The sequence below is a fragment of the Acomys minous genome, assembly GCF_964271855.1.
Source record: "Acomys minous genome assembly, chromosome: 12".
Classification (NCBI taxonomy): domain Eukaryota; kingdom Metazoa; phylum Chordata; class Mammalia; order Rodentia; family Muridae; genus Acomys; species Acomys minous.
The window spans coordinates 104,959,056-104,986,517 of record NC_140493.1 but is presented as its reverse complement, the minus strand read 5'-3'; the positions used below and the strand labels follow the sequence as shown (position 1 = coordinate 104,986,517).

The window sequence follows — 27,462 nt, the reverse complement described above, 5'->3', positions numbered from 1 at the left end:
TCGTTCTGCCCTCAGTGTCAGGAAATGCTTCAGCCTACACTGATTTTATTTCTCCCATTTAAGGTCCAAAGTTCGGAGCCTGTTCGTATCCCCATCAGCTCCCTGGTGGCTGTCCTGGCTCTTTCGTATCAGCGAGAGCTAGGAGAATACCTGGCCAGTTTCTCATCCGCAGAGCCAGCTCTGATGTCTAGAGACCAGGCTAAAAGCTGTGCCAGAAGAAATCTGATGGCCTGCCGTGTGGGAGCCTGTGGATCTTTGGCTGTGGTTACAAACAGGATGGGAGGCAGGGGGCTTAGGAAGCACCATATGTTGTCCGTCTTCCTCTGTGCCCCTCCCTCAGTCTCCTTCCCTGTGGCTGGTGCTGCCCTGCAGACAGCCTTGTGGGAGCATAGCATCCTATTTCCAGGACAGGAAGATGCCCAAGTGTAAGAAAAGGCTTTGCCAGCGATGGTCCCGTACGTACACCTGAGCCGGGCCCAGCGGGGAAAGCGATGGGCCTGCAAGAGGTTAAAACTTGCCCCTGTGTTTACTTTTGTTGGCTGCCACACTGCATAATAATCTGTCAGCACGTCAGGTGCGGATTTATTTGTGCATTAAAAATGGCCTCGAGCGGGCGGATGCAGACACTCTCCAGCATGCTGGAAAATCAATGTGCCTCCAGCGCAGAAACAGCCGCTCCAAATATTTCACCCTTTTTTAATAAGTGCATTTAATTAAAGTCATAGAACTTTTTTTTTTATTATGCTTGAAAAAAAAAATCCTTTCCCTTGCTGAAGCTGAACGTGCACTTTGGAGCACAAAGGGAGTTCTCCCCTCGTGCTTGGTCCTTCAGCTGGAAATCCCAGTAACTGGTGTGCATCTCTGGCTCCCCGGCAGATGCTCAAAGAAGGGTTTGGCTGGGAGGTAGGTGTCACGGTGGCCTGAGAGGAGTGGCCCTGAGCTGAGGCAAGGAGACAGGCTCAGTTGTGTGAGTTCTGTTAATTGTACGCTTCACAGAGTCAGCTTCTCTGGGTCCATTTCCCAGTGGCAACTGGCTGCTGCATTTTAGTACAGGGGAGGCTGTGTGTCAGTCCGCTAGAGGCATATAGTTCCCCACCTCCCCCTGAGGCAGGGGCATGGACTAAATGACCTCCCAAGGCCCGACCTTCCAGTGATGGCTGTGGATAGGGAGAGAGGACCCCTTCAAATTGATGGACAGGGATTTTTTTGGGCTCTCTATAGTCCTCTCTTCCCATCCTGACTTGGGAAGTATCTAAATAAGCCGAGACAAAGTTTGGCTTCGAGGTGGTGACAGCAGGACCCAGCAGCCCCACTTTGCCTATGCCAGCAGATGAGGAGACATGTCAGGAGGAGGGTGGCCTGGAGTAGAGCTGCAGTGCCGACTGTGGGGACCCTCACTTGGTGAGGTGGCACAGGGGTGGGGGGGGGAGGGGGAGGAAGGGCGGGTTGTGTGCACAGCAGGGCAGAAATGGCGCCACTGAGAAGGGGGCTGGGGGCAACCACAGCATACCAGGCCTGGTGACTCGAGGCCTGTTAATTATGCAGCCCAGGGGAGTCATGCTGGCCTGCCAGAGCTGCCCAGAGAGGTGGCATGGAAAACCTCATAAGGGGGTCTGTGTGCCTTGGGTCTGACCAGGAAATCGCCTCTAGGTCCCAGAGGCCGGGACTGAGGGGCCCAAGGCTAGATGCTGGGTTACTTGCCTGTCAACAGCAGGGCTTTGCATAGCTCCTAGAGGCCATCCAAGCAGGAGCGGACACAGTTTGCAGGGTGTCTTCTCTTCCTGCTAGGTGAGGTCTCTGGAGCATCTGAAATCTTGGGTGCCTGTTCCAGAAAGTTTTCGGAGGCAGCCCTCTTTGTCTTTAGCATTCTGGTTCCCACTGCTCCTCTGGCCGTGCTCATTAGCGTCTTTTTATGGCTGTAGAAATAGAAATCCCAGAATTAGTTCACCCAGGCCACCCAGAGAGAGCAAGGTGACCAAAGACCAAGCAGGCTTTAAAAGTTTTTAAAAGAATATTCTTAGCATCTTCTAATGACACGGGAGCACTGCCGTTAATGACACTTCTCCCTGCTCACAAAAGGTAAACAAATTCAAGGGTCTCCTTAGTTTTCCTTTTGATGCAGAAAGGCCAAGTTTTATCACTTTCCCACCTCGTCCGGTGGCTTTTCTTTAGTATGATTGAAACGATCATACCTCGTTGTTTAAAGTTTTGGTGGCTCCGTTGCTTTTCTAAAGGAAGTTAATTCTACTTTAGGGATCTAGACTATAATAGACTCCAGCCAAGGATAGGTTTTCAATGTTGACCTTTGCACTGTAGGAGTCAATAGGGAATGTAGGAGTTGATTAAAAGCTACATTTGGGTGGTGTGCGTGTGTGTCGGCATTTAGGTAGGAGGTGTTTAAGAAAGAAGTGTGTATGTGTCTCTGTGTGTGTGTGTGTGTGTGTGTGTGTGTGTGTGTGTGTGTTCCTATGTGTGAGCATAAGCATGCATGTGGAGATCAGAGGACACCCTTGGATGTCAGTCTGTGCCCTCTACCTGGTTTTAGGCAGGATCTCTTTGTTGTTTGCCCCTTTAGTGTCCCAGGCTAACTGGGCAGGGAGCTAGGGATTGCCCAGACTGCTTCCCACCTCTGTCAGAAGGGCTGGCATTCCAGGTGTGTTCTGTTTCATCTGGCCGTCTGAGCATCCTGGGGTTCAGAATTCAGACTCTCACCCTTGCACGGCCAGCACTCTACCCACTGAACCCCCCTCCCAGCCTGTTAGGAGGCTTTTCAGTCAGCAGACAAACCTGGTTACTGTACCATGTGCCGGACACTATCTAGAGATGTGCTGCAGAGTGGAAGAAAGCTGCAGATCATTTTAAAGCATTTTCTACCTATTCGTGTGTCTCTCTCATCTGTAAACACCAGACGCGGCAGTCGCTGGGTACAAAGAAACAGTTAGAACTAGGAATTAGAAAAACCTAAAGAAAACAAAGCCATCGTGTCCCATGTCTTTTCTGGTCTGTTTCCCCATACTTTAGGAACATCCTGTGGGTCTTTCCTCCGGTTGTTCCTTGCTTTTCTACAGTGACAGTTGTCAAATGTTGGGACTCCCTTTTGCTAAGTTACTAGTGCCAGCCTCCCCCCCTAGCCCCCCGAAATAGCTGGTCATTCCTGTTCATCTTTATTTAATTAGAAAATAGAACTCAACATTAAGGGCTATGTTTTCATTCATTTTGAAAGGACATTAATAAGCTTATTGCACACTAAATTTTTTAATGAAAAATGTCTTATTTCCTGAAACAAAAATCTATCGGTTAGCCGAGCAGCCTTTAAAACATTTTGCTAGGTTCTGTATTGTCTGGCTTACTAGAAAATAATGGATTCTGTCATCTGCTTCTACCGCGTATCTGCAGAGAGATGTATGATAGGATTTCTTTTTCTTTTTAAAGACACGGTCTCAGGAAACTCAAAGTCAGACTTGCTACATAGCCATGGATGACTCTGAACCTCAGATCTCTTGTTGGGATTGTAGACGTGTTCCTGCTGCTGGGTCCCACACCCGACTTTTATGCAGGGCTGCGGGTGGAACCCAGGGCTCTGTGCACACTAGACAAAGACTCTACTGAACTAGCTAGTCCCCGTCCCCAATATGAATTAGGAACTATTTTCATGAACTTTCTTATTCTGTCCCACTAGTATCTTTTGGTCACCCGTGTCTATTGGATGGATCTTCTACTTTTGCCAGATTCTGAAACTGCTTCTACCAGTCATTTGAAAAATATGTATTCCCTACACTATGCAAGTCTTCCAAACACAGATACCTTTACTTCACGGTGCTGACCCCGCCTCCATTCTTTAATATGATCCTTGCTATCCAAAAGTGTCTCGGTGGAGCAAAGCTGCTTCCTGTTGGTGATCTGAGATGTGAGTGCTTGGCTGTTTCCGCTGCTATGTCTGCCGCCTGCTGCGACCGCTCTCTATCATGGTGGACTCTTATCCCTTTGGAACCATAAGCCCAAATAAACTCTTCTATAGGTTGCCTTGGTCCTGGTGTTTTATTGCAACATGGCAAAGTAACAGAGGCCTCTGAGCTTCAGGCTGGGGTCACCTTCACCATTCCAAGATTCTTCTGAGTCTTTTTGGTTTAACCTTGATACCTAAGGCATTAATTCCTAAACACTTTAACCTCTGTTGAGACTCCCATAACTGTTCAGGGTTTCCAGATCTTGCCCCAACAATTGTTACCCTCTGGGTGCAAATTAATGTAACTTACTGTGCCACAGTGCCCGTGCCTTTATGTATTATGGGACTTTTTTTTCTTTTCTTTTTCAAGACAGGGTCTCTCTAAGTCTCCTTGGCTGTTCTGGAACTCTCTATGTAGACCAGGTTGGTCTTGATCTCACAGTGATCCACTTGCCTCTGCCCCTCAAGTGCTGGGGTTAAAAGCCTTTAATCAAAGGGATTAAATACCACCGTGCCTTGCTCCCACCTCCCACTAGACATTTAACTCAGTCCCGCATGGGACTACACACCAGTTCAGTGATCTGAAGCTTTTGGAGAACCTCTCTCTCTTCTCGGCATGCTGCTGTTTTTATAGCTGCCCCTGTCTCTGGTTGTCATGTCAGTTCTCTGTTACTGAACCGATACCGTGGAGCTACGGCGGCGAGAGACTGTGGAGTTGGTAATGCGCGGTACATTCTCCCCAGAAGCAGGAGATGTGCTGACAGCTTCAGCAAAGGGGCCATCCCTCCCACAAAGATAAGGTTCAGTTTGTCCTTTCCCCTGTCTTCTGAGAGATGAGCCTCCTATTCAAACAGGGCCTTTGGACTCTAACCACACAATGGTGAGTCAGCAATTTTCTGTGACTGGCTTGAGGAACCAGCCTCGTCTTGAATAGCTTTCCAAATGAATGCAGACTGAAATACAAATAATAGCTTTGGCTTTCTTTAGAGAGACAAAGTTTCTTGAAAAAAAACCTTCAACTTCTCCTGTTGCTCCACATTTTCTTCCTGTGAATACCACCCCCCACCCCCTTGCACCAAAGTCTTAAGAGTCTCCTGCTCATGAAGACTCCAGCCTTAAAGAGCCCTGTGACTGATGATACTGTCAAGGTAAAGCCCGGGCAAGTGAAGAAGGCGGCTCCATGTATGATTTTTATGGAGTCCAGAGCCTGCTCCAGTCCAGGCCCACTGACCGAAAGGTGTGCTTTTCTAGTTTGGTTTCTGTTGCTGTGATAAAACAAAAACAAAAACAAAAACAAAAAAAATACTCTAACCAAAAGCGACTTGGGAAGGAGAGAGTTTCCTCGGCTCACACTTTCAGGTCTCATCCATCACTGAGGGAGGTCAGGGCAGAAACTCAAGTCGTGAACTTGAAGCAGAAGCTGCAGAGGAGTGTTGTTTGTTGACTAGCTTACTCGCTGGCTCATACTTAGCCCATACAGCCCAGGACCATCTGCCTAGGGAATGGTGCTGCCTGTGGTGGATTAGGCCTCCTCCATCAACTGGGGCAGTCAAATTGCGTCCTGTGCAGATATCCCATAGACTAAAATCATAAGTTGACAGTACTAAGCAGCACAATGTAGTTTTGCTATTTTAGGGCCTAGAGTCCCCCCAAAAAAGGAGATCCTACTAGATCTTGTCATTGTGGGTCTTCAGAACCCATTGTGGGAACATTCCAAGCCTCAGTGCTGGCAGTCCACCTAGAGCCACTGTCTTCCCATGGTAGCCGCATTCGTGTGGGCATCTCCACTACTTCGGCATCTTGAGGCTCTACCCTGGCTCTTCACACACTGGGTGCCGTACTCTGCATTTCCTTGAAGAAAGCTCTAGTCATGGGGGATATAAAACACTATGATTTTTTTTTTTAAAGGCACTTGTTAGAAATTTAGGGAAAATTTAGGCAATTGCTTTATTTATCTATTGGGAGGGTAGGGGTTTCCCTATAGAGAAAAATTCCCATTTTCTCCCAAAGACAAATCCTAATGTGTTTCTAGCACAGGGTCAACAGTGTTTGTGTGTCAGAGTCCTCACTAGCTCAGGGAGATTTTACTTGCAAAGACCGCTCAAGAATGAGAATATTACATAATATCTTGACTCTCTCTGTTTTTTGACCGTAGGGACGTATGACTTTATTTGTCTCATCGAATAGTCTTAAAAATCAATTTGCGCTAGGTGTTCTCCTTGCTGGAGAACAAGAAACAAGAAGAATGTACCTCTTCATATATTCAAATGGGATACAGGGCTAACTCTCACTATACAAAGAAATAACATAGTTTGTGAAGAGTGAGGGTGTGGAGGGAAAGAGGAGGCCAAAGAGACTCCAAAGGGGTGTATGGAGAACCGAGGGTGGCCATTTTATGGGGTTGTTGTGGGAGTCTCTGAGACGTGACCCTTGGAAAGAATGGATTTATGCTATAGGTGCCAATGAGTCTACAAGTCTGGCTCCTCCCTTTTTTTTAATATACTAGAGGTACACATATGGCAACATGGTTGGCTAGGGGTGGGGTTGAGTGTGGGTCTGAGTGGAGTCCCGGCATAACTTATCAACCCTCTTAGCAACTCAAACCAGTAAGAGTCTATTCTTACAGTTCTAGAAGCTGGAAGTCCAAAGGCAGGCTGTTAAGCAGCCTATGATGTTCCCATGGGCTCCAGAAAGGAGCTGGCTCTGCCTCTCCTAGAGTCTGCTGGCTCTGATTTCTGCCTGAACCTTCCTGAGGTCTCTCTTGTCAGGACACCGCCCACTCCATGCCAACCCCTCAGTTGTATTTAGAGCGTGCTTGGGTAATCTAGAATATTCATCTGGAGACCCTGAATTTTCATTTGCAAAGACACTTCTTTTAAATAAGAACACAGCTACAGGTTCTGAGGGTTATTTGGGTGTTGCCATTCAAGCCAGCAAGCTATGGACTCCTTGGAGAATCACTCGAAAACACGTTCGCTGAGTTGTGGCATGGCTGCTGCTTCTCTGTAGCAGCATGATTGACGTGCAGCTCATTTCAGTGATAGGGTGTGGGCAGCCGTGACCCCTGGGGAACTGCTTGGGGCACTAGAGTCAGTATGGCTGTCACATAAAATCAACCAAGTAGCTTGGCGACACTGCCAGCTCAGGCAGCTTTTAGTCAGACTTTGACAGTGGCAGCTTCAGGCGGGACGTCACAGTGTTAAGGTGCAGGGCTGTGGGTCTCCGTGGGAACACCTCGTAAAATGGAGAGCAGGTCTCCGAGGATTGGGAAACCGAGAAAGCTGAGTGGGAAAGCTGTTAGAGCTGAATGAGGAGACAGGACAATAGCATTCCCTGGGTATTTCATAAGCTCCTGACCAAGCAGTCCTGGTGGAGGCAGAAGACTGGGACACTTCAGAAGGCAGCACCTTGGGAATCTGAGCCCTCAACCCAAGGGAGAAGGTTTATTGCCCCGAGCGGCCCTCTCAGTGGGGTATGTGAGGTGTACAGGTGCACAGAGCTGCCTCCTGTAGGCAGCCCACCTCTAGGGGGTGAGCGTTCTGCGCTAAGACGGCTGCTTATGCCTTTTCTCAGCCCTGTTTTATGCCCTTGGAAGGCAGTGAGGAGCAGGACAGGGCACCCAGAGCCTGCTCGAGCTTGGGGGTGATGCTTGCTCAATTCTGTACACCCCCAGCTGTTGCTCCAGGTGCTAAGTTAGACACTAGGTAATTAGCTGGCCTAATTGATTTAGTCATGTTGGTACTGTTTTCCTTCTCCTGGTTGTTCTTGTCCTGATCCTTCAGGTTTTCCTGGACCCACTCCCAGGTGTGTTTGTTGGAAGGCGGTGGTGAAGGAGGATGGGTCCTCCTTGATGCCAGAGATTACAGCAAGCTCTGGCTTGGCCTTGGGGGGTGGGGCCTGCCGGTCTCTTCCATGTTCTAGGTCCGTGTTTCTCAAACTGGGCACGCGTTCACATTTGAAGCCAGAGAATTTGGGGTGGGGGGTGAGGGGGGATGGTAGAAGGAGGCTTTCTGTGTATTATGGGATGTTTATCAGCATTCCCGACTTCCACTAGATGCGAGAAGTGCGTTGTGTGTCCCCCGTCCCCCCGCAACTGGTTGTGACAACCAAAATGATCTTCAGAGGGTGTCTCTTGGACCACAACACTTACCGATGATTTATTTTATTGGGACTTTTAAGCTAAAACATATTTTTCAGAAATCCATGCAGAGACTAGGAAGATGGATCAGTGTCCAAGATACTTGCTGCATAAGCGTGAGAACCTGAGTTTGTATCCCAAGCACCCACATAAAACCAGGCAGGGTACAGTGAGTCCTTCATCCCAATGCACGGGGTGTGTACATAAGCAGATACTTAGGGCTGTTTGGCCAGCCAGTCAGCCAATCAGCTGAGCTCTGAGTTCAGTGAGAAATCCTGTCTTAAAAATAAGGTGGACAGCTATAGGAAGACACCAGAAATCATCCACTGACCTCCACCTGCGCATGCGCTCCACCCCTACTGTCTCATTCAGGCCGACTCTCTGCAGTGATTTTTGATGATGATTGTCCTTTCCCAGCCTCCCACATTGTTCTTTCTAAGCCTGCCCTAATCGGAAGCCCTAGGCCAAGGCAAGGGCTCGGAGTGCAGGAGGTGCAAGCCTAGCAAGAACGCTCCTCATAAAGGCTTACGGTATTGATGTGTCAGACAAGGAAGTAAGAAAGCTACGCTGCATATGAAGGCAGCAGCGTTGGAGCTACCAGGAAGATATGCAGAACCAGAAAAGCTACTTCTGAGTATATGGTGAAAACCGAGCTTTGCGGACTGCATGATGGAACCAGTCCAACATGGTAGTGATCTTGGGGGGGGGCGGGGGGACGCCGTCGTTATCTTTATCTTGCTGGATCCCCCACTCTCTGGGCCATGTGGGGTCCAGGATGTTGACCCACTTTGGGATTCTCCCACAGAAGCCAACTCTGTGTGTGTGTGTGTGTGTGTGTGTGTGTGTGTGTGTGTGTGTGTGTGTGTTTTGGGGGTAGGTGCATCTAGACTGTTTAGCAAATGAAGGCAGGTTGCTAGAGTCCCGGGAATTGCCCAGATGGTCTAGGAAGGGAGGGAAGGAGGGAGGGTGGTGCAGAATTCAGCTTACATCAGCCACTCCCTTAGAAATGAAATACCACACTATGTGTTCAACTTCCTAATGGCCATGTTCAAAGGAAGAAAAGAGCATTGCACGAGGCTCACTGGGTGTTCTTGGCCAGCCTGGGCTACACAGGGAGTAGCAGGTCTGGGTGTTCTAGGCCAGCCTGGGCTACACAGGGAGTAGCAAGTCTGGGTGTTCTAGGCCATATGGAATAGCAGGTCAGTCAGGCTGCATACAAAGATTCTGCCTCAAAAACATCAAAATAAAGAAATAATAACAATACTTTAAAGTAAGGAAGAGAAAAGAAAAGTGGGTAAAAGTAAGAATAAAATCGGTTTCATTTCTGCTTCATAACTATTCTGTTGCTACTGTTAGGAATCATAATGCAAACATCTGATATGTGACCTCCTCCCCCAAAGGGGGGTTGTGACCCATAGGTTAAGAACCAGTGTATTAGAGGCTGTGCTGCCACCTGCCCAGGTCAGTGCAGGCAGCCCAGGTCTTTGCAGGGTTGTCTTTCTTCTTTTGCTGAAGTGAAACCCAAAGAGACCTTTCCCTAGAAAGGACAAAGGGAGAGGTGGGATGGGCGAGCTGGAGTTAAGAATGCTGCCCAGGAAGGACCAGAAAGCACAAAAGCAACAGAGACCAGCTTCATCTCGTATAACAGGTGAGGGCTTGGAACCGGCTCCTGGCTTCTCAGCAACCTTTGAGTTTAGCTTTTCTTTTCCCCGGGATCTCTTTCTCTGCCTCCACCAAGGATTGAACTCTAGAAGTCTGATCTTGTCTGGATGCAAGAAGCCATTGTGCTCCCTGGCTGGGTCATCTTGAGATTCCCAGCAAGCCCCATTCTCAGTGTTGCTGCTCAGGAGGAGTGGTCCGGGGGGTGGGGGACGGGTCCTCTGAAATGGGTGCTCTTCATCTTGGCCCTACCTCTTCCAGCAGGTCAGTAGTATCAACCAGAATTGACCAGTCCCTCTTCCCCCTCAGGGGACACATGACAATGTTAGGAAACATTTTTGGTTGCTACCAGTCATGGGAGAGAGGGTGCAACTGGCATCTCGTGAGCCAGGGACGAAACGGCGTTTCCTCTAGCACTCAAGACAGGTCCTCCTCATGCCACAGAGAATGATCAAACTCAGTTGGAAAATGCTTGCCGTGCAGGTGTGATGCCCCGAGTTCTAGCCACAGAACCCACATTTAGTAAGCCCAGGCATGGTAGGGGATGCTTACAATTCCAGCACGGGGGATGCAGAAGCAGAAGGGTCCCTGGAGCTTGCTAGCCAGCCAGCATAGTCTGCTTAGCAAGCTCCAGATCAGTGAGAGACTCTGTGGTTTGTGTCCGAGGAATGACATTTGACATTGTCCTTACGCATGTGCACACGCACGAGAGCGTGCACGCGTGCGCGCGCACACACACACACACACACACACAAATGAGCCAAAACATTAGTAGAACAAGACTGGGAACTCTGTCAGAGAACCTTTTCTTTGAAAGCTTCAGAATTTTCTCTCTAGAAGAGCTCTGCAGAGACCCTTGGGTGCACTTACGCACATACGTGATTAAGTAACTACCTTGTGTATCAGTGAGTGCTTCTCATGACTTTGTGGGCATCCACCTGAGAATAGAGCTGGAGCCTCGCGGAGAGCTGGATGACCCAGGAGACAGGGAACTAAACCCAGAGGCCAGGGTAAGTGTCAGAGCTTTCCTAGTCCTTCAAAGGAAGGATCCATGCATCTTTTGCCAGGGGCTGGTTGCTGCTGTTGTTTTGTGTCTGTGTGGTATACGTGTATATGTATAAATGTTTGCAGGTTTGCCCATCTGTGCATGTAGAGGCCAGAGGTTAATGTCCAGTGTCTTCTCTTGATTTTATTAAAAATATATTTACATTTGTTTGTTTGTTTATGTGTACACACACCTGTCACAGCCCAATGTATAGAGGCCGTAGGACAATTTACCTGAGTTGGTTCTCTCCTTCTACCACGTGAGTCTTAGGGATTGACCTCTGATGGTCAGGTACCCACTGAGCCATCCCAATGACCCTATCCCTTATTTTTTGAAACAGAGTTTCAAATGTGGAATGTGGAATTTGCTATTTGGTTAGACTGACTGGCCAGCAAACCCCCTGGGAGCTACCGGCTCCATACCTCCAATTCCTGCAGCAACAGATCGTTGTAGCCAATACCCAGATTTTATGTGAGTGCAGTAGATACAAACTTGCACTTTGCCTGCCTAGCCATCTCTCTGGCGTCCAACGGCTCTCATTTCACTCTCTCCGAGGCTACCTGCTCAATGTACATAAAGGCTGGGTGAGATTCACTTCAAGACTCATTTTTGTATCTCTCAGGCTGGAATGATGAACCTGTCTTTGCAGATGTGGCAAGGAAATTGCTTGAGTGAGTGAAGCAGAATGGAACACGCAGAGTTCCCCAGTGCTTCCAGCAGGTGAACACCAAGCAAAGCCATGGGAGTAAAAGTGAGAACAGCACACGGGCTTACTGGTCTACCACGTCCAGGGTATTTGCTGGCCTTGTTAAATGCAGGCAGGGTGTTCATGCCAGAGACCTGGTCTTACTTGCTTTCTCCCAGGCCAAGGCTGGTGCAGTCAGATTTTCTGACACAATACATGTGTCTGGCCTCTTCAGATGCTCACCTCACTGCAGTAGACTCAATCCTGCTTTCCAGAGTGGGCATGACGTGGGTCCCAGTGCGTGCAGCAACACATAGACTCTGTCCATGGAGAACCTTCTTTCTGAGCAGATGGGAGTGGTCCCCAGGGCTGAGGATCCCAGCACAACCTTCCCTTTGCCCCTAGCCCTTCCCATCTGGACTAGTTGGCCTCCAGGGAGCTTGTCAAGAGCGATGGGTGATCTGGACCCTGTCATTCCTGACAATTGCTGCACAATGACTGTCCTTGTGGAGTCATCGCAACGATTACAAGGCATTTGTGGCCCCAAAGGGAAGAGAAAAGGACATCATTCTGGGATGCCATGGGGGAGGAGCCCGGAGATTTCTCCGGTTGCTGAAAAGAAAATGTGACTCAACAGAATACATGCTTGGCTCTTTCTGTCCCAAAGTCATCTGAGATAGACTCTCAAAAATTTCATTTGACCTTTATAATGCTTTTGGTGTGTATATGTGTGTGTGTATGCGTGTGTGTGTGTGTGTGTGTGTGTGTGTGTGTGTGTGTGTGTCTGCGCGCGCGCACGTGCGGTGTGGTGTTTCTGTGTGAATATGTATGTGTGCTCCACACCTACCCAGACTTTTATGTGGGTGCTAGGGATCTGAACATGGGTCCTCATGATTATGCATCAAGCTCTTTATCAAATATATGTCTCAAATATACTCTATCAAACATATAAACACAATATATCTTCTACCTGTCTTTGCTTGATTTTCTGAACCGGACAACCTCGATTGATATAGCTGCAGTCAAACAGGACGTGGGATAAAAGCTGTTACTACTATCTAACTGTGTGAACTGCCTCTGGCCTCAGTTCCTCACTTGTCACCAGAATCCTACGGACCAAGCAGGGGTTGTTGCAGGGATCAAACAGACAAATGCCAATCAAAAAGCCTTGGAGAGAATGGCAGACAAGTGTTTGCCATTATTTGCACTGAGAGGTTTTACCCCCTCCTCTCTCCGGGAGGGAGGAGACCTTCTAGGCAGAGGCAGGAGCCTTCCTAGGCAGGCGTGTAACTTCTAAGCCTTTCCCTCGCCTCCTCACCCCTTGCCTGCAGGGTTCAAGCAATTACTTATTGGGAGGACGAGAATGGGGAGGGAGTACGAAAGGGTAGGAATTTGGAGTAATTGCAGTGGTTGTCTAATTATAGATCCCGATCTCCATTAGTCCCCAAGCTGTGTGCATGGAGCATAAATCATTTGCGTCTCCCTTATGGGAATTCACTGCCTCATCCCCGGAGCCCAGCCACACTCTCAGCTACATTCCCACTCTCTACCCAAGGGCCATCCTTATTCCCTGTAATAAGTACTTTTTTTCCCCCCCCAATAAAAGCCAGGTGGGGGCTGAAGCAATTCCATCTGCCAGGCCTGGCTTGAAGGCAGCTTCCTCTGGCTTGGGTTGATTGTTTTCAAGCATTTGTGCCCAGTGACAGGCTGACTGTCCTTCGGAGGAGAAAAGAGCAGAGGCGGCAGAGGATGAGCAAACAGGCTCAGAGGGAGAGATGAGAGGCATGGCAGCCCATTAAGGAGAAATAAATTTTGCAGAGGGGAAGCGAGAGGTTCCCTCCCTAGGACTCTGTAAATCACTGTGTTTTATGGATGGGCTAGGAAGGGAAGTGGGAGATGGGCTGGCCCTGATAACTAGGGTCACTTCTCCTGTGTACGCCTGTCTGAATTTTAGGATGTTCGGTTAGAGAATGGCTTGGAGCTGGAAACCTCTGGGGCTCTGCTGTTTAATTTATTGTCGTCATTATTACTCTCAAATCAGAACCGTGGTTACTTAAGAAGGGTACTACTTACTTGGAGAGTTTTGTTAGAAACACCACCAGCTAGTTTCTTCCGTCTGGTTTCCCCAGCATGCCCTGCTGGCCTGAGTGTGGCTATGTGGGCCTTGTGCGTCCAGGTACAGAGGATTTCGTAGGTGATCTGACGACAATTGCCTCCCAGTCAGGAGTTCCATCTCATGCCAGAAAAACTGTGTTCAGACCCAAAGTTGTTCCCAGTCTCAGCATCTCAGGCACGCATCTCTTTGTCTCCTGAATAGATCTTCCAACCAGAAAAGACATTCCTGGGGCTGGATTCATAAGCCAGAGTCCCAGAGGCCCGTGTTTAGTTCTTAAACTTATACCTCGGACTAAAATGGTGTGGGTTGGCTGCCAATATTGAAATGGTAGGTACCTCATATGAAGTCTTACATCTCTGCCTTCGCTTCCGGGACCCTGGAGAGTCGGATTTTGTGCCCCCGCCCCATGACTGCAGAATTCAGGAGCTGCAAAGTGCTGCCTCCTTGGGCTTGTAGTAACTTTTCTTCTTCCTGTTCCACCCTCAGCCCTAGCCAGCTTTAACATTTCTCTTTCTCTGTAGTCAACCAAAGAGTGTCCTGTGCCTGTGAGGAAGACTTGGATTGTCCACTGAAGGAAATTAGGCCACAGGATGGGCCCATGGCTGGAACCGGGGTGACAGTGCACACAGCGGCCTTGTGCTTGGGACTGGGGTGACCATGCAGGGCCTTCTCTTCTGTTGCCTGGGCCCTTTCTGGAGTGTGAATGTACTTGGAAGGAGCCATGCAGTGCTGACAGGAAGTAGATTTATCCCCCAAGGAGCTGTGTGACCCTGGCCAAGTCACTTCTCTCTTGCCTTCATTCCCTTCTTAGAAATTCTCTGGCCAACATACTCAGAGTTTTGTCTCCGAGGGGGCTTAGAACTTATCCAATTAAGTGTTAACCACTACAACCCTTGGACAAAGGGAATGACAAGACCATGTCATTGTCACTCTGAGTGAGGTGAGAGCAAAGGGTATGGCTGGGCAAAGGGGTGGCCCCCGTGGGGACCAAGGATGTGCAGCTACACACAGTGAAAGGGAACCATTGCCATGGACTCACAGCTGGCGAGTGAGAGAATCGGAAGATTCCCAGAGACAGTGGTGAGGTGGAGGAGGCAGGGAGCCCTGGGAGGAGGGGGCGAGGACACAGGAGGATGTAGGCTGATGGAGGAAGGGCAGGTAGATGCCAGGGCTAAGCACTGATAAGAATCGTGAATATTCACAGCCCATGCTTAAGCGCTAACTAAAAGTGCCATTTCTTCAGTCTCCCAGATATATAGCAGCATCATTGAGATAAGAAGACTAGGCGTGTTGATTCTTTCTGGACTGAATTCAAGGCAGGAGATGGAGGGGGGATATGGTTTAGGAGAGGAAGGTGCCTTGCAGTTCCAGACATGGCTGTGCGCTTCTTTAACCCCAAATCTCAGGGAGCCGAGGTGGGAGGACCAGGAACTCTAGGCCAGCCTTGGCTACACAGCAAATCCAGGGCCAACTTGGCCTATATGAGACCCAGGGATTTTTTAGGGGGCGGAGTGCTCTTTGTTTGTTTGTTTTTTAAATAGCCATAACAACTAAGAAGTCACCAGGGCTGATTGGGCCAGACAGGAAGCTAGAGAGACCTTGACAGGAGACCTTGAGTGTAGCCTTGCCTAACCCTCTCCACCGTCTCTCTGGTCCTTGCCACACAAAGCCAAAGGAGGGTGCTGGGCTGATGTTGTAACCCTCTTGTCCAGGCCATCCCTCCCTCACCATGCCTCTGTGAGGTGCCTGGGCTCTGCAGGAGGGGAGCAGGTGCCATCCTGCAGGGGTGGTGGCCAGGCTTTTCTGTGACTTGAGTGTTGCAGGTAGTAACATGATCAAGCCCTTCAGCCTGCACATGTGTGGTTGGACAAAAGACAATTGCAGATGTTTCTGGAATTCCCAAACCGGATACAAAATTGCTAGCAGGATGCAGAGAGAGAGAGAGAGAGAGAGAGAGAGAGAGAGAGAGAGAGAGGGGAAGGAGCCAAGTGCTTTACATAATGAAAAGCTTGCCTCCTGTCTGCGCAGTCTCTCTCAGAGAGCAAGCGCGTGCCCAGGCAGTCTGGCCTTCTTTTCCTCAAGTCCCAAGGATTAGGAAGCCTGCGTGCCTGTCTGAAGGGCAGAGGGCTGCAGCAGCAGACAGCTCTCTCCGGTTCTGCTTGGGTTTCTGTCCAGGATCCACAGAGCTCTCTCTCCTCTGGGCGTGGTGGGGCCAGAGGCAGCCAGGCGGCGTGCTCTTCGCCCAGATGTACTTTGGTGCCCAGGGTGGAAAGGAAATCAGGCAGTGGGCCTAAAACCAAAGGCCACCACCCATTTCTCTTCCATTGGGGGGGCTTTTTGAGTGGAATTTTGTCTGGGTGGCCGCAGGAAGAAGACCCAGTGTGGAGGGCGTTTGGTATCCAGCCAGGACAATGGGGGCTGGGGAAGGATAGAAATGGAATAGCCGCCGGGCGGTGCTGGCACACGCCTTTAATCCCAGCACTTGGAAGGCAGAGGCAGGTGGATCGCTGTGAGTTCAAGGCCAGCCTGGTCTACAAAGCGAGTCCAGGACAGCCAAGGCTACACAGGGAAACCCTGTCTTGAAAAACCAAAAACAAACAAACAAACAAAACAAATAAACAAACAAAAAACCAAAAAACAAAAAAAGAAAAATGGAATCGCCTGTGGCCAAGGTTTGGTATGTTGGGAGAGCATGGGACAGAGCTCTGCCCAGCACTGGGCTGTAAGCTCATTCTTCCTTGGAATTGAAACTAACACTCCCAGGCTCCTGTCCTGCACTTCCCACTTAACCTCAGTTCCGTGACTCACTGTATAGGGGTCGCACTGCACAGATAGTGAAGTGTACCCACCTCCTCCCCGCCCAATCCTGAGCCATTCTGGGAGGCCATGGGAGTCATAGAATAAAATGCCTGGGGGAGGAATTCACACAGAAGGTGGGAGTGAGGCTCTTCTGATGGGAGGACTCTCAGGATTACTCTACAAAACACAAGTGGTGATAGTTTCTCAGACCCCTTTAGCCACCCACTTCTCCTTGACACCCTGTTAAGGATGGTGAACACACATGGCCTTGGGACTCTGAAGTCAAAAACTCCTGGCTTTAAATCCATTGTCTTCTCTTACATCTCAGGTCTGTGAAATCAGGGACAATATTTGCTTATCTCCGTGTCAATTCAAGAATGCAAAGAGGTTTCCAATGCTGGGATCTGTCCATAGACCCCAGTGTTGTTACAGCTACGATTATATTCCTTGTAAATATTTTGATTCTTGACCAGTGGTTGGTAAGCTGGCCCCTGGGTCAGAACCAACCTGCAACCTGTCTTTGTCAACTGGCAATCAGTTTCTCCTTCTAAATGAATGAAAAAGTCCTCCCCGACTAAGAGGCTGGGCGAGGACACCGGCTGTCCTGGCCATTACTCCGCTTTCTCTCCTGAGACAGGGTATCTCGATGCTGGAGCAAGATGGGCCACCTGCAAACCGCAGTGATCCTCCTGCCTCTGCCTCCACAGCCCTGAGGTTAAAGGCACATGTGTAGCCACACCCGTTGAGCTTTTTTATGTGAGCGCTGGGATGCAAACAGAGGTCTTCGTGCTCCTACCCACTGAGCTATCTCCTCAGCCCCGTTATTATTTTTTTCTTTGATAGAATCAAGGACAGAGCATTTACCTAGGGAGGCCTTACAATGCTGCTAAGTAGCATTTTCTCAGAACCTCCAGATTTCAGGTCTGCTATTGTGTCATTCCCTGGAGCAAGGACCCCACAGGGCTGTTTGAACAGTAGGTGCGGGGGGGTGGGGGGGGGAGAGTATGGTCTCTGGCCCCCCACCTTCCCCCTTCTTACCAGAGGGACACCTGGATAGACACAGCGTGCTTGGGGAGCAGGAGTTTGGCCTCACGGATGCACATGTTGGCTGATACTCTGCTCTTTCTATTTTGTCATAGGAAGGAGGCAAGGTAGCCAGGACCCTCCAGGAGCAACACCGCCAAGGGCTGTGGTGTAGGAGTAAGCTCAGGTGTCACTATGATTTAAAGGAGGCCACCCGTGAGGTGATTCATGGGTTTCAACAGAGGGAACATTTTTCTTGCCTCTCTCACCGCCCCCCTCCCCACCTCGATTTGTCCTCCCAGGTTTTCCTTGGGTGTGACAGAAGAGATGGAGAACAGGCCGCTCCGAGTGCCCGCTGCTGTCCCAGGGCCTAGCGTAGAGCAATGGTTGGCAGGTCTACAGAGCAGCCTGGGATGTGAGTTGTGGCTAGAGACTACTGAGTAATGGACGGAACAGGGCTGGGAGCAGCACTTATGAATCACCCCCGAGCAGTTGTCCTTTGCCCCAGGGGACCCACTCACACATTCCCAAGGGAGGCAGTGCCTGGGAGACATGACGTCATTGTCACTGGGCAAGGAGTTTCATCCATGTGTGGCCTCAGAGCTCGTTCCCAGGGGTTACACCCAAGCTTCTCAGGATGAGACAGCCAAATCAAAGATGATGGATATCCTCCTTGTGCTCTGTGTGTGTGTGTGTGTGTGTGTGTGTGTGTGTGTGTGTGTGTGTGTGTGTTCTGTGTGTGTTATGTATATACAAATGTATATGTCATGAGTACATGCAAGGACTTATCCATGTTGTGCGCATATGTGTGTGGGTGTGTGCCCGTCTGTCCATGTGTCTGATCTGGGACCCTCATGATCGGCTTCTGCCTCTGGGTCCCTCCAGGGTGTCAGGAACTCTCAGGAATTCACTCATGCAAGGGAGGAAGCACTGTAGTGGATAGGCTTAAAGTTCATTCATTTTTTTTTTCAAAAATGTTCCTTCCACAGAATCCTGCCCTCTCAAACATGCCATTTTCGTGAGACACTCTCCACGTGACCAGACCATGATGTCTGCTCATCTGGCATATGTGCACCTGTCATGTGGTCATGTGGGCTGGCCATCCATAATTGATTTCAGAGAGGCAAGGCCAGCCTTGTGCAGCCTGTTGATCTTTTCCTGGACATCAGTCTTAGGGCTGACTACTTTTGCCTGCCTCACTGGCCCCTTAGGTCCTTTTCCTGCATGAGTAGCTCACAAGACAAGGAGGAGAGCCCTTCTGCAGTGTAAGCACGCAGAGTAAACCCAGCCACCGCATACAGTCCGGGAGCCTCTTTGCTTCCTGCTAGCCATCCGGGTGCATATAGGGTTTTGCTGTTTGTTTGCCTACGGGTATTGGCTAGGCTTGACAGCCACTGTACCACTGAGCTATACCCCTACCTTTTGTTTCTTTGAGATGGGGTGGTGGTGGTGGTGGTGGTGGTGGTGGTGGTGGTGGTATCTCACTGTGTAGCTTAGGCTAGCTCTTCATTTGCTGTATAGCCCAGACTACTCTCAAACTTTGGATCTTCCTGTCTCAGCCTCCCAAAGTTCTGGGACTACAGATGTGTGCTCACACACCTGCCTTTCTCTTATGATTGTATTTTTCCCCCTCCACCTGCACTGCTCTCTAATTGAAAACTTTCTTTTTTTTTTTTTTTTTTTTTTTTGGTCTGTCCTTGGTTTCCTGGTTTAGTCAGGACCCAAAAGACTTTAAAATATTTCGCCTCTGTAGATAACCAAAGCAAAGAGAGGACAAACACAATGCTCACAACGGGAACCATGAAATGAAAAGCCGGGGCAGAGATGAGGGTCACTGATGCAAGCGTGTGAACTGGGGACATGGCTTGGTGGAGGGGAGCCCGCCCATCCATGATGCTCATTGTATCTGTTGGCAGCCCACACTGGGTCACGGCGCTTGTTTAAGGAAAACACGCCTTCCTAAAAGTGCGAGGCCACTGTCACAGTTCCTGCTTGTCAACTGTCATTCCGGAGAGTCCATGTGTCTGCAGTGTGGGCCTGTGTTGATAATTGCCCTGGGCATCGTGAGGTTCCTCCTGGAAGAGATGATGAACACTTGCAGTGAAGTCGTCATTTCCTTGTGCTCCCTAAGAGTGCTCCCAGTGTTGAGCCTGTGCCGGTCCCCTCAAGCAGCTCCACAGCTTGTGGACACAGCGCTTAAGCTAATATCCAAGAACTGGGCTTGGCTGGGCTGGGTTGGGGTTGCTCCACTCACCCCTCCTGAGAGGTCCTGATAGGAAGGCCATGTTGTGGGCAAATAGAGAAGGCCAGGCACTGCCCAGGTAGGAGGTGCATGTGCCCCGAGGCTCCTTGGGTCATGGGGAGTGACCTGAATCACATTCAAAAACCACTTTTCCTTTTTCTTAATCACAGCCTCTGCTTTCTGTTTCCTTTCTGCCATGCTCTTTTTGAAAAGAAAAACACACGCCAAGCAAATTTCCCAATGCTGGGCAGTATACGGAACCTTCAGTGACACGTGACATGCTCCTGGCCGAGTTTCCCTTGTGGATGGTGGTCACCGCTCTGCTATCCCCCCTAGTGGGCTTTTATTTCTTTTGTGATTTATGATAGATAGAAAACGCTGGCCATGTTTCCCCTTTTCCAGGGCTGCTGCTTTCTGACAAGCCTGGCTTTCAGGGATTAGGGGTTGACTGCAGGTGGGTTTCTTTTCCCTCCCCTGCCTCTGTCACCAGAACATCGCCATGGTGATAATCCTTCCTGAAACAAAAATAATGGCCAGAACCGGTTGGACAGAAAGTGGCCGAACACTCAGCCTGAGGGGCTGTGTGACCCCTGTAGGCCAGGTCTAAAGGAGAGAAAGGCAGAGTAGCCGGTGGCCAGGGCCCGGGGAAGCAGTGCTGAACTTGTCTACTGACTTGCACTTTAGGGAAAAGTCCTGTGTGGATTCTGTGAGAGAATTTCCTTCCTGTACCCACCAGCCCTGTCTGGAAGGCAGTTGGCTTGTGACTCACAAGGAAGAGGGGGAAGGCTGGGAGTTATAATCTATTCTGTAAAGTCTTGTGTGGTTTTATTTTCTCTTCTCCAAAGCTCCGAGGGTCAGGACAGTGTATCTCACAAGGTCAGCACAGAGAATCAAGTGTTCTCATTCAGAGAGGAAGGACCTATCATAGCTTGAGGAAGAAACATGGATTCCTCTCTGCTTTAAAAAAAAATCAGTCTATAAAAAATGATGCAACTGGCTTTCATTGGACTGTTGGCTAGGCTGGCAAGATAATGTTGTTGTTTGTCTTGTTTTGGAGTCTCCTAAAGGATTGGCAGTTTCTGAGAGACAGTGCCATCAGCTCTTGGTTGCAGAATACAGTGTCCTGGGCTTCAGGGACAGGAACAGGGAGCCTTGAACTTCCAATGTCACACTGCTGCCATGTTTCTCCAGTGGTCTGGAAAAAAAGTGCAAAGGCCAACTACCCGAGGTCTGTCATGGATCTGCACAGAGCCTCCCTGGGGATGAGTTGTGTCCTGGCCACCTGGCTGACCTTTGAGAGTCTTCTCCAACCTCAAAGTATGAGACTTGTACACTGTGTGTGTGTGTGTGTGTGTGTGTGTGTGTGTGTGTGTGTGTGTGTGTGTTTGGGGGTGGGTCAGGCTCATACACTCATGCAACCGGTATTCATCCAGCAATTACTAAATACAGAACAGTTGCAGTAATCAAAAGAGAAAACTTCTTGGTCTCTTTCTCCAGAGAGGATAGACAAACTCTAAACAGGCAGACAGACAGACAGACAGGCAGACAGACAGGCGGGCAGACAGGCAGGCAAAGAACCAGAAATGATAATGCTGTGGAAAACAAAACCAAGAGCAAGAGGGTCAGGGTCAGGAGGATGGCTTAGCATTTCAGAACACTGACTGTTCTTCCAGAGGACGCTGGTTGGGTTCCCAGCACCCACACGGAGTCTCATAAGCATCTGTAACTGCAGTTCCAACCCTTTTCTGGCCTCTGCAGGCACCGCACATACATCGTACATAGACAGTTATGAGGGTAAAACACCCATACACATAAAATCGATAAATCTTTTTTTTTTTTTTTTTTTTAAGGAAAGGATCAATCCTTTAAAATCAAGACCAAAGGGTGGAGACATTGGAGGGCACCCTTGGGATGTGGCCAGGAGAGGCTTCCTCAGGTGGTGACATCTGAACAGAGTGTTGGCAGGACCTGGGGGAGGAATGGCTGAGGGTAGTACACAGCAGACAGTGGCTTTCAGGCCATGTCCTGCCTGCTGATGCTTTCATAAAGAGATTTTCCTACAGCCTGAAGCTATGGCAGAGCTGAAGGCTGGGCACGGCTTTCATGTGTGTGACGCTGAGAGTATAGGACTCTAGGTAAGGCAAGTGAGCTGCAGAAAATTGTCAAGCATGGCATGTGCCTTGCCGGATCCTGTCTTGCCTCACTCTTCTCTGCCTGGGTAGGTGCTCACAGGGACATGCTTGTCTGAAGTGGCCTTCTAGAGGACCTGTCCTACACCTGGCTTGTTCTTTCACAGGGATTTACCTATATGGTCAAAAGGGTCCATGTTCCCACAGGCCTTGTTGCAGAAACCAGACAGAAGGAGGCTCTGTGTAGCCTCACTTAACTGTCCATCACATAACTTTTTAGAATGTTCATACTTTCTCAGGGTTCCCAATCTAGCCTGGAAATGTCCTGAGAATAAGGGTCTAGGTCTTGCTCATCCTCTGATCCAGGGCCCAGCCACATGCTGGCTTCTGCAGAGACCCTGCAGACACACTTGCATAAAGAAATCTCCATGTTTTTGAGACAGTATATGCATGTGGGGAAATGCCACAGTGAGATCTGTTACTGTATCCAGTCAATATACACCAACCTTGAAAACGAGAGAACAGAAATCAATGATAGCTGGACAGAAATGGCTTCAGGTGCGAGGGTTAGCATTTTATTTTTGTTTTTATATGTGGGGTGGTGGTAGTGTGTGTGTGTGTGTGTGTGTGTGTGTGTGTGTGTGTGCGTGCATGTGTGTGTGTCTGTGTGTATGTGCATGTGTTTGTGTATGTCTCTGTGTGTGTGTGTGTGTGTAGTGTGTGCGCACATGTGTGTGCAGGTACAGGTATATGGAGGCCAGAGTGAGACATTGGGTGGCCTGTCACACTCTACTTTCTCTCTTGGGACAGGATCTCTCACAGAACCTGAAGCTCACTGTTGGTGGCCCCCTTCTGCCCCACCCTGCTCCTTCCCAGACCAGCTGGCCAACAAACCTTCTCAGTTCCCTGTTTCCGTCTCCTGCAGCGCAGGTTGTACAGGTGCACACGGGACCCCGCCTGCCTTTTCACGTGGGTGCGGCAGAATCTGAACTCAGGTCTTCTCACTTGTGCAGTTGAAAGGTGGCCCATGGGAGGCTGAGTATAGCCACTGTGTTTCCTTGGGGACCTTGTGGAGGGCCTGAGAAATTCTATTAATGCATAAAGTTGGACTGTTTCAGACACCCCCATGATGGTCCCCGAGAGAGACTTGTCTTTTGAGTTCCGCTGACACCAGATCTTCAAAACGAGAGACTTTATTTTCTCTGGCATCTATGTGATTGACAGTCTTAACTTTGCATGAACCAGGAAGTTGAGTAGGTTAGCTTCTTTGTGATCTCAGAGGGGTGAGGACTGAAAGTGCCAGATAGGAGAGGGGAGATGGGAGGAAAAAACACTGAGAAAACGCTGTGATGGCTGAGCAAGGCAGAGACCTCCGGTGGTGGCTGTCACAGGCCTCCCTGAGGGTCTTGGGGGCCCTGGGTGGTGATTGGTGAGGGGCCTTCCTCCTGCCTTCTGGGTGGCTGCCAACGCAGGTCTTAATTCTCTCACAGATGTAGCTTATCCGCTGGGTTTTTAGCATTGAAAGCCTCCCATTCATAAGCCTCCCTGCACCTCAGATGTGAGTATTATGACAGTGACATTTTCCGTAGCTTGCAGAGTTTAGGCACAGTTGCAGGGCTGGAGAAAAATTAATGTCACAGGAGGTCAGCTTAACCTTTGCTGGGACCCACCCCTGAGACTTCTTTCTCTGCCTGTTTCTTTGTCGGCAAAGTAGAAGGGAAGAGCAGATCTTACTAGGCTTTTCTAGGCCTTTATGGACCCCACTGAATGAACACACCTTCATTTCCAGGAGTCGACCCATGGCCTCTGTTTCTCTGGCTTGGAGACAGTTGCACTGGCCTGACAGGCAGGTGCCCACCATCTCTTCAAGTTCTGATAAACAGAGCCTGACCCCGGACAAGGTCCCAGAATTAGCACTCCTTCTTGACTTTCTTTGTGGCTTCCAGAAATGGTCCTGCCAGCTGTTCATCAGCTGCACTGGCTATTACCTTCTGTAAGTGGAGCCTCATGGGATGATGGTATTTGGGGTACAGAGGCCTGGAACCCAGAATCGTGGTCCTGAAGTTGGGGCAGACAATAGGCAAGGGCTCTGTCTCTGTTACAGGTGTTTCCTGAACTGATTTTAAAGCTGCCATTCTCAACAAAGGTGGCAGAGCCCATGGGCTTCCCGGGTGCTTTCTATTGCTACACCTGCGGGTTTGGTGTGTAGCCACCAGGTAGCAAGTGAGCAGGGACATGGCCAGCTGTGCTTTTGCCTATCTTTGGTACAGGATCTCACATAGCCCAGGCATGCCTTGAACTTGCTACGCGGCTGAAGATAACCTCTACTTTTGAGTGTTGGAATTATAGGTGTGTACCACCATGCTTGGTTTGGGCAAAGCATTGAAGCCAAGGCTTCGTGTATGCCAGGCAAGCACTCCATGAACTAAGGCACATCCCCAGCCCCCAAGAAGTGTTTCTTAACTTCTTTAAGGCCCTCACCATAAATAATAATCCAGCCAAATATGCTCATGACTGAGGTTGAGAAGCTGACTTAGACAAACATTATTTTTAAATGAAATTTGATGAACCAGTGTTAAATTGTGCACTCCAAAGTCAATGTACATATAGTCAGAACAGTGGAACCAAAGAGTGTTTATAAAGGGCACTCATTGCTGTCTGTGAGCCTCTGAGACAGATATTGCTTCTCTTTAGCAAAAGGAAATTGGCCCATGTGGAGATGGTATAGCCATGGGGAGATGGTAAAACCATAGAGAAGATAGTATAACCATGGAAAGATGGTATAGTCATGGAGAAATGGTATAATCATGGAGAGATGGTATAGCCACAGCCCAAGTGCATTGGTAGGAAGAAAGCAGAATGTAGTGGGAGTGGGGTGCCCATCTATAACGTTTTCAGTACTTGGAAGCAGAGAGATTGTCACATTTTCAAGACTAGCCTGGTGTACATAAGGCGGAACTACATGTCTCAAAACATAAAAGGACAAACGAGAATATAGAGGGACATTGGTTTTCTCCTTTGCGCTCTGTACCTGAGTCTAAGCGGGGTAGCCCTCAGGCAGTGTCCCCATCAAGGACTGGGAAGCCACTGGCCTTTGCCACAGGCTGCAGTAGAGGCTAAGGAAAGCCACCGCTACAGGATCTGCTCCCTGCCCTCTGGCTAATCATTAGACACAGGTGGGAACCCATGTTCTCTGTTTTCACAGGTAGTTATAGTAATAATAGCCCCCTTTAGGCACAGGCTTTTTCATCTTCAAAGCACTTTATAAACATGCGCTAATCTCCCAGTACCCCGGTGAGGTCAGAAGTCCTGCGTTTTACTGGATGGAGCCACCGAGGCCGGAGAGTAAAATGAGTCACCGCAGCCAGCTGGGGCTGGAGTTAGGCGAGGTTGGAACTGGGACTCAGGTTTATGGCGGCTGGATCCCGGACACCAATCCACACCTTTCCCTTGGCCAGTCCTTTCTGGGTACTTGTGCCAAGCCTCAAACTCAGGCCTGTCTGAATAGAGGAGGTGACATTCCTTGTCCCTGTTTCTCTGTAGACTGCACATACAGGGACTTCGACATGTTTTTATTTTTTATTTTTTTAATATTTAACTAGATCTCCCTCATTCCTGTCTTCCTCTGGCTGGTCCTCCTCTCCTCTCCCTCTCTTCTCTCATTTCTTCCCTTCCTTTCTGTTTTTTCTCTTTTTTTCTTCCTCTCTTTCACCTTCTTTCACTTTCTCTTCCTCCTTTCTTGGCCCCTTTATTTTTTTCTATCTCCTCCTTTTTCCTTCCTCTCTTCTTTGTCCCTCATTCCATTTTTTTCCCTTTCTTTCTTCTCTCCCTACTCTCTCCCTCTCTCTTCTCTTTTCTCTCCTTCCCACTCTTTTTCTTTCCCTTTCTCTCTCCGTTCCTTCACTTCTGCATCCCTCATCCACTCTTCTCCGGCAACTCCCCTATGGCAGTTAACCACCGCTGCCAACCATAGAGTTACATTCAGAAAATATTTTCCTTGTGGGCTATGTCCCCCAGGATGGCAGGAGGAGCAGAATGGCTGCAGTGTTCCCTTCACATGCTTGTTTGAAGAAGTCTCTGGTTAGCAGAGATGTGGCCGTAAAGACCAAGGGTGCCTGGCCACTAGCCATGGCGGCTGCCACAGGGACCACCCCGGCGTGTGGAGCCTTTGGGACCCTGTGGGCATAGGCGGGGCATTTTCTTACATGGTCATCCTAGATACTTGGGAGCTTGGTTGGGAGGAGCAACGGTCAGGTGAGGTGTCCAGGAGGACCAGGGAGCCTGAAAGTAGCTGTGCAGCTTCCTAGAGGTTAGAAGAGTGGCCGCTATCAAGTACCATTTCAGATTCAGGTGACAGTGAAGCCTGGGGACTGTTGTTGTATGTTGGGAAGTCCTTTGGTCCCTCATTCCCTCTCCTGCTTTGGGTAAACCAAGGCAGATAATATACTGAAAGACAACACCTGGGGGTTTGAATATATTTCAGTTTCCTCTGGGATTGCCCCTAGGTATAAGCGAAGGGATTCTTGGGAGCAGAGAGACACTCCTGGCCCCAGTCGGGGATGCTGGATGATTTGAGCTGCCCTGCATCTTCTCTATGGTACAGTGAGCAGCCTCAGCTTGCAGCTATGCCCATCTTCAAAGCCTTTCTCTTCTGTCTTTGTCAGTGTGGGTTGCTAGAAAAAAAAGTGTCGCGGACTGAACCGCTTACCGCCAGTTTCTCACAGCCCTGGAGGACCAGAGAGTCAGCAAGGCTGATTCCTTCCTGGTTACAGATGCTGAGTGACTAGCTGGCAAGGCTGGGGTGGGCTGGGTGCAGGAGAGCTCCGTAGGCACTAATCCCACCATGGAACTCTGTGCTCATGGCCTTGGCTTAGCCTCCAAATACCATCCTACTTGGAGCTTAGCTTCTCAAAAGGTGAATTTTGGAGCCCAGATTACCTTTCTGTGGGATGCTGCCCAATCTCAGGCTGCAACAGTGGGGTCCTGGCTAGGGGAGGAAGATACGGAGCACTTAGCCCCCTCAGTATGACCAAAGAGCAGCGACAGAGACTGTATCAGTAGTCTTGCTCCACCTATGAATGTGGCCACCTTCTGCTTGCAGGATGTTTTGGGGTGGGCAATGCAAGTAGAACGTAGAGTGTGTGCGTTGTAGGAGGGGCCCTACCCTAGCACCCCCAGACCCAGTGCTGCCCTGGGAACATAGTCTTAAGGTGTCAGGATCCCTGCCCCACCCCCAATTCCTGGCCCAGCTGCCAGCAACTCTCTTGTCCCACAAAGGTCAAATCCAAATCCGGTTGTCAGAAGAGTCTGCCGCAGCCCGCCTGTCATTTCACCCTTTGTTTCTAAGAGATCCAACTCCCTCAGAAAACAGAAGGGGTGGCCCCATTGTGGCGCTGTGTCCTCCTCATGTTTCAGCCATTTCTTCAGGCTTCCTCAGTTACCATGGTTTCCTGCTAACTGCAGGTAAATGATATGCAGACAGAATGGGGTGAAGACAGAGAAGGGGGATCCCAAAGGGAATGAAAATACTCCTGTGAGATGAGCATCTTCTGGAAGCCTTCTCCATTGTGTGTCCTGCCTCCTCCTCCTCCTCTGGCCCTCCCTAGTCTCTGCCTGTTCTCTAATCCCACTTAACACTTTCCCTCCCTAAAGCCATGAATAAGGAGGGGACAGTTCAAAA

General features: G+C 49.5%; 1 long non-coding RNA gene across 2 annotated transcripts in view; it reads left to right on the top strand.

The window, feature by feature from the left end:
• The window catches only part of LOC311579127, a 204,250-nt gene that overhangs the window by 77,177 nt on the left and 99,611 nt on the right, over positions 1-27,462 (top strand). The window lies entirely within an intron of this gene.